This window comes from Trachymyrmex septentrionalis, unplaced genomic scaffold (genome assembly GCF_001594115.1).
Source record: "Trachymyrmex septentrionalis isolate Tsep2-gDNA-1 unplaced genomic scaffold, Tsep1.0 scaffold366, whole genome shotgun sequence".
Lineage (NCBI taxonomy): Eukaryota > Metazoa > Arthropoda > Insecta > Hymenoptera > Formicidae > Trachymyrmex > Trachymyrmex septentrionalis.
In genome coordinates, this window is record NW_017305532.1 from 48,036 (window position 1) to 56,175 (window position 8,140).

The following is an 8,140-nucleotide window of genomic DNA, read 5'->3' on the forward strand; positions in this document are numbered from 1 at the left end:
TTTGGATTTAATTTCAACTGAGAGCTGATATCGATTTTTTAAATAAAATCTAATGATATTTACTAACTCCTATAAATCCGTAAAGCAATTTTGGTAAATATGCATTTTAGGTTACACGTCACCGATTCGAATGTCTTTTTGATATATTTTAGGGGAGAATGTTCTGAACGATTACTCATCAAAAGTGCGGGACAATATTGATTTAGAAGATTAGAGTTCTATAATATGAAGAGACTAAATTTGAAAAATAATTAAGCAAAAGATAAAAATAAGCATTAAATACATATGTTAAATACGTACTAAAAAATGTTTTTATATAAGAGTCAAGATTTCATATAAGAGATAAGTATTTATCATATTTTATTTTGTCATACGCTGACAAGAATAATAAAAAAAATAACATATTTAATTCTAATCGATCTTTACAATAGATATGACACATTTGCGTTATAATTATGAAGCAGTAAATAAAACTGAAATTATTAGAAGTTAGCAAATAATACTAAACATACAGTTATGTCTTATTCTCGATTTATGTTATCTTCGTAGTATAGTTCTCTTCTTTGTTTTACTCTTTCTTTTTAAATTTGATCGTGTATTAAACTGACATAAGAGAACATGTATAAATATACGTATATATTATAAAGTTACATACAATGACTCATAGAACAGAATAAATGTAATACATAATGTAACTAACTGATTCAAAGAAGGCATAGACGAAAATGACTTTTTAATAATACATAATGAAATAAATATAATGTTAATTTGCTATAGATATTTTAATTCACGAATTCTCAAAATAAAATTTCCAATAGCATGGGTTGAACAGTTTCATAAGTCGTTGTATATAAATAACTTTGTGTACAATATATAGTTTATATATTTTTAGTATAAGATTTTTAGAAGTAGAACATCTATAAAGTGGTCGTTCTGTAAGCAAGGTGTCGCTCTCACACTCAGTATTTTGTGCCGACAAATTCAATTCACAATGATTGTTATTCTTCTCGCAAGCCTTCTTCGCCTGTTCTAAAAGACTTTGCGCCATTTTGATTGCTCGTTTTCTCCACCGTTTGTGAAAAGTAACCATTTGGTTTGTCGTGTAACATCTCATGTGGCCAACCAAATTCCTATTCACATGATAATTCTAATTATCAAATGCATATAAAGACTTTTCTTCAGAATATTACAAAATTTTCCAAAAAGCTCGTCGATTATTCTTTGTATACGTAACATTGAATTTTCAGGAAAAAGTATATTGTTAATAATAAAAAATCAATTTGAAATTTTCTAAATAATTTGAAGTAAATTTTCTCTCTAAAGAGTAAAAATTAAGTTAATCTTGAATAAGAATAATTCCATATTCAATCATAAAGAATAAAATTTTAATTTTTAATATAAATTTTATTGTAAACATCTTTCAGAAATTGAACTGATCATCCTATTAATCAAAATTATTATAAGCAAATTTTTTAGGTAGTTACATAGAAAATTATATCTCTTAATTTTGTTTTACAAAATCAATATTCTTTTTAATCCATTCACACTTTAATTGTTAAAACGGAAAAACCTATCACGATAGAATCGTTCTCCATCACAATAATCCGATTGTTATCTATAATCGTATTCAAACGATGTGCAATCGTGATAACGGTGCATTCTTTAAAAAACTGCTCTTTATTATATCCTAAATTAAAGCATCCGTGCTAGAAATAGAGTTTCAAATTTAGGGATGCAAATTTATAAACATGTTAAATTTTGAAATCCTCTCTATCTCTCTCCCTCCCTCTCTCTCTCTCTCTCTCTCTCTCTCTCTCTCTCTCTCTCTCTCTTTCTCTCTCTCTCGTGCGTTGCAAATTACAGATACAAAATATATAATTTTGATGGAAATATCTACCAATCAGATTAAATTTGAAAAAAATTTGTTTTCTATTAATTTCGAATTTAATATATAACAAAAGTTATCGTACCCGATCGTAACTTGATGTACCCTTATAACGTATTGTGAAAATACATTATATCATGCGTGATTATTTGCAAAAGTAGCAACTTAATAATAGAAAGTTTGAATTATTTAAATATGGTAATTTATTGCTATATCTCATAGCAAAAAAGTTACGTTCATATTATAATAAACTCTCAATAGTCACAACACTTGTGATATTACTGTAAAATCATCAAAGGCTACATCACATTATTATCTTGATCTATATGTGTCATAACATAATAAATAACTTTTAATTCATCTGTATAATGATGTCACACTTGTAACAAAGCGGACATTTGCACAGTATAATGATTTTACTGTATCACACACCCGTGGTAAATATTTGCACATCATCATGACTTTATTGCGATTACAGTGACTTTATTTGCTGTGGAGAATTTATTAAATATAACTAATCAATTATTAAAATATAACTAATCAATCAAAATTTATTGTCTTCACCAAATGATATTTAAATACAATCCTAAAGACTCACTGCGAATCAATGTTAGTTTCATTGAGAACGAGTAAACGATTGTTTCTCAAGATGGCTCTGGCTATATGAGTTGCCTCTGACCGCCAGAGAAGATATCGTGGTCCAGCGTGACATCATTCACTCGACTTGCCGCAACACCTCCCACAGCTTCAAATCATCGTAATAATCGTCGATTAAACGGATCCAGATTGTAACGTAAACTCTTGGAAAAGAGCTCAGGTTCCTGTGGTATAATGGAAATTTTGCAGCTCAGATCACTCAGACCCACTGAACTTGTGTCTGGACCATCGATCTTGATCTCGCCTTCTAGACCTTCATTGAACAAGCGAAAGAGCGCTTAGATCAAGGAGAACTTGCCGGCGCCAGTCTCAATTTTCCAGCCAGGCTCGATGTATACGTTCAGATTCTGAAAAGCGCGTTAAAATAACACAATAAATGTTCGTAAGAATAAAGTCGGTTTATTTTGTACCTTCAAGACTGGTGAATCATCCATATGATATTTCATGTTGACATCCTTCAAGATCAATTGTCCTTGGGATGGCCATGTAAGTGGCGGTGGATTGTCCGAAGTAATAGGTTCCTTCTTAGGAAGATTTGTGTACTGAAGAATCCTTTCCACGGAGGTCATCAGTGATACCGACTCACTAAACTGTTTTATGGTGTATTATAGATAAACGATTAGGATCAATGACTATGATATTGCTAGACCTGCTTTGCTGCCGGCTACATTGCCTGTAGTATAAAGAACAAAGAGAATTGTTTGAAGAATGAGAAAAAGAATCATACGCAGAAATAAGGATTAAAACTAAAAGCTTTAATTTAATTTAATTCTACTAATTAACTCTTCTAAATTGTAGAGCTTTTTACATCTTTATGAAATTCTTAGAAAAAAATTTAACGAGAATATGGGACTCTTCACTAAAAACGCAAAAACATATTCAAAAAAACTTTTAAAAAATTTGTTAATGTAATGGGGAATGTAAAAACTTAAAAATATGAATTATTTGGCAGGAGTCCACGAATTTAGACATCAAAAATGTAATATACACCGCACTTTTATCTAATAACGTGTTACTTGCTCTAATATACTTACTTACGCCTTCAAGACGTTTGAGGTCTTGACCAATCTTCATATAAGATTTCGTAGCGAAGAAAAACAAGATGACTAGTGTGGCTATCAATATCAGCATCCACTGATTAATTATCGCCTCCATTGTCATTATACTACATACTACGCAAAACCCCTGGATCGCCTCCAACATCAATTTGGACAGCCATTCATCCATGATGCCCATATCCTTCGAAAATCTATTTAATATTCTTCCTAAAATACAAAAATTGTTACAACTCTTTGCACGAACCGAGAAAAGAAATTACAAGTCCAGGAAGCGATAATTTATTAGAGTGAAAATGCTCGTATACTTGTTAAACAAATTAAACAGAGTCGTGGCTTATTTCGAGCTTATAATTAGAATGGCTTTTAATTAATACAATTGGCATTAGTTACATAAATATAATATAATACTCCAAAACAGAATTAATTAATTTTAATCGATAATTTGTATCTTTGATATCATAAATATGTGCAAAAAAAGATCTACATCATTGTTACGCCTTATTTTTTTATGGATAGCTATAGCGATCATTATAACTTAATAATATCACACTCGACAAAAATATTTTGGTTTTCTGTATCCGGAATTAACGTTTTAAAAACTCAAAAAGATTTTAATAATATTTTTAACAATTCTTATAATATATTTTAAATAACAACGGTATAAAAACTCTTCGTGTGTAACATAAATAGAACAAACTAAAGGGCGAAATAAGAATCAGCGCATAAGATAGAACATATAATTAAAGACATTAATCAGAAATACATAAAGTGAACAATGACGAAGTATATCCTCGACGTATGCCTTCTCAGAATTATCGTGTCATCAGTGGGCAGTCCGCTGTATTCATTGGCTAAATTTTTACATAATAGATTATTTAAAACCATTCCGAAAGCGGACAGTCATGTAAAAAACAGTTTTGAATTAGTCGAGAAATTGAGAAGTGTGCACTTTACAGGTGCGCACGAATTAATTTCTCTAGATATCATCTCTCTTTTCATGAACGTGCCAACGGATGTAGCGGTCGACTGTGTGAATGAACAATGGAATGTTATTTCCAATGATTGCTCCCTGCCCAAGAAGGAGTTCTTGGGAGCGATACAGTTTGTCTTGGATTCTACTTTTTTTTCCTTTGACAATATAATTTACAAACAAAGCTTTGGCACCCCCATGGGCTCTCCAATATCACCGGAACTTAATAGCGGTAATAGCGGATTTAGTGATGAGGAGATTGGAGACGATGTCCTTGATATCGTTGAATTTTGACATCTTATTTTACTACAGATACATGGATGACATATGTACTGCGGTGCCTCCTTCACAATCGGGTTATTAAAACAATTTAATTCATTCCATCCGCGCCTGCAGTTTACCGTCGAAAGAGGGGGAGATACGATAAATTTCCTGGACATCACTGTGTCTATCAACAAAAATCGCTGTAATTTTGATTGGTACTGTAAGCCAACGTTCTCAGATAGGTTTCTGAACTTTCATTCCAATCATCCATTGACGCAGAAAAAAAGCACCATCTTTTCGTTAGTAGACAGAGTCCTTTTATTATCTGACGGTATGTTTCACACAAAAAATTTGACTTTTATCATTAACATGTTACTAAAGAATGACTATCCATTGGACTTCATTTTTGACTCATCAATCAAAGGATTAAAAATTGGATGAAAAATAGACACAAAGTACATAATGTTGCGACTAACAATGTCTGTACGAATGAACCTACCTCTTGGCTTACGGTTCCTTTCATTCCGCTTCACACAGAGAAATTTAGAATACTAAATAGAAATAAAAGCGACATCAGGGTAGCCTTCCATAGCCCCAACAAAATGGACAAATACATAAAAATTTAGAAAGACATTTGTCCCCTCACATCGAAAAGTAATGTCGTTTACAAAATTTCGTGCAATAATTGTGACGCGTCTTATGTCGGATAGACGGGTAGGCAATTGAAAACTAGAATTGCCGAACATCGCAACCATATCAGGCATAAAGCTTCTGCCCGCTCTGTCATCACCGAACATAGGCTACTTCATAATCACGATTTCCAATGGGACAATGTTCAAATCTTAAATGAAGAGCCTTCTTACAGAAAATGTTTGATCTCAGAAATGCTTCACATTAAGAAACAGAAAAACAGTCTCAATCTGCAAACGGACACTGATGGTCTTCATAAGGCATATTTGCCTATTGTAAACAAAGTTTGACGTTTCGGTACTGACGGCCCGTCTCCTCTCTCAGTATATGGCATTCCGTTTCAACGAGCGGTCACGTTGTGTGCGACGCTGAGATGGTCGGCTCTCGCATTTGCAGTCCAATCGGCGGTATGCGTTTCATACCTTTTTTACTTATACAGATACATCAGTTCTCATTGACTCACTCATGTTTGTTAGTGAATGTTCACTTTTTATCTCAATTGTCAAGTTATTTATGTTTACTTTTTATACAAGTTCTTTTCCTTTTTCCGGTTTTATCAACTAGAACTTGACTATGAGACTTTACATCATTTTGATGAGACTACTCATTCGTATGATTAATATTGTGCTCTACGTCTAGACCATATCGAACTGCACATTTTCGCACTCTATAATTGTTGCGACAAGAATTATTTATTTATATTTATTTATTTTTTTACTATTTTTTATTCTATTCACTTTGTTTAACATCTGAAGAGGGCTCAATCCGGCAGCCGAAATTTGTAATACCTAATTTTGTGATACTTTTTCTCCAAATATTTTTATATATTGATATACGTCGTTCTTCATCGTTCACTTTATGTACCTCTGATTAATGTCTTTAATTATATGTGTTCTATTTTATGCGCTGACTCTTATTTCGCCCTTTAATTTGCTTTATTTATGTTACATACGAAGAGTCTTCATACCGTTGTTATATATTATATTTATTGAAGTTGTATAGCACCAAGAGAGATACAATATACTGAAATAGTTTTTTTATGAGTGGAGGCGCTTCGAAGATTTCAAGAGCACCTCCATTTTTTTAAATGGAATTGTATGATTTTTTTTTACACAATATGATTCTTCTAATTACTGTGCATATAAAACTATTAAAGTAGTGGTATCAAAAAATAGTTTACGAGATATTTATTTTCTATTTTATTCTGGTATACACATATATTGACATAAAATATTAAATAACTTGTAAATTATTAATATTTTTTGTAATCCTTAATAATTTAATGAACAGAATAATGAGATGAATTAATTGAAAGAGAGAAAACACATAGTTGCTTATTTAAAAAATTATTCCCTCCCTCCTTTTTACGTGCATATATTTTTTAAAACAACTATGTGTTTCTTTCCACCAATTTATTTATATTAATATTCTGTTCATAAAAGTATTAAGATATGATTATAAAAAAATTAATTGTTTATAATTGTTTGTTAAATATTTTACGTCAACATTATGTCAGAATAAAGTATAAAATGTCTCGTAAACTATTGGTTTCTTGATACACTATCTTAATACTTTTACAGAATAGAGGTATTATGTAAAAAAATTGTACAATTACATTAAAAAAATGAAGGTGACCTTGAAATCACCGAAGCGCCTCCATAGAAAAACTGTTAGCGGTATATTATACCCTCTTGATGCTATACAATTTCAATAAATATATTATTACGTATTTTAAAAAATAGCAGTAAATATTTTAAGTGGACAGAGTTACTGCCTCATCCTGTACATATATATACATATATGTATATACGTTTATTATATACTTTTATTCTTTTATTTAAAAGAGGACATACCTCGCAGATAAAATTATATCCAAAGTAGTAATGTCCCAAGCCAAATTTTACTTTTGTTTGCTTTATTTGCAATATAAACTGTAAAATCTAATTAAAATAAATAATTTAATAAGCGTTAAATATATACTAACATTATTAACATTTCGGATACTTGCATAAATTATATTAAATGGATGAGTAAATTAAAGACATTATTATGAAATAGCAATTATGTTTCATTGTAGTAGATATCAAAGAGCAACTCTATCCCTTACGTTTAATATTCTGTAAAATTATTACGTAATAATATTCTGTTATTTTTAACTTCAATATGTGTCAAAATTAATCCATTTTTTAATTTTAAAATACAGCATACAGATTAATATATGAACATAGTAATGAATTAAATTTGAGTCAAATTTAATACATCTTCAAGAGTTAAGTTATGTAACTACAATGTTTTAGTTTAATTAATGCCATATTATGTAGCAAGCAAGGCCGACATATAGAAATTATTAAAAAACAAGTAAAAAATGATTATAATATAACATTACGAATTTAATATATTGTATTAAGACTTTAAATACAAAGCGTCTTCCCGGTCCGAGTGTTAAGATGTTGAATTACTATCTAATATACATTCAATTAAATTGAATTAATATTTCAGAAATAAATTGAGAGCCGATGAATTTATCGGATTCACACAATCAATCTGAAACAAATAATCCCCCCAAATTCTCCCAAATCTTAAAAAACTGTAATAAACTTATTGCGAAAAATATTG

At 30.4% G+C, this 8,140-nt stretch overlaps 1 pseudogene; it reads right to left on the minus strand.

Annotated features, from left to right (window-relative positions):
• Positions 1 to 598: 598 nt before the first annotated feature.
• Positions 599 to 8,140, minus strand: part of LOC108750364 — a 22,416-nt pseudogene continuing 14,874 nt past the window's right edge.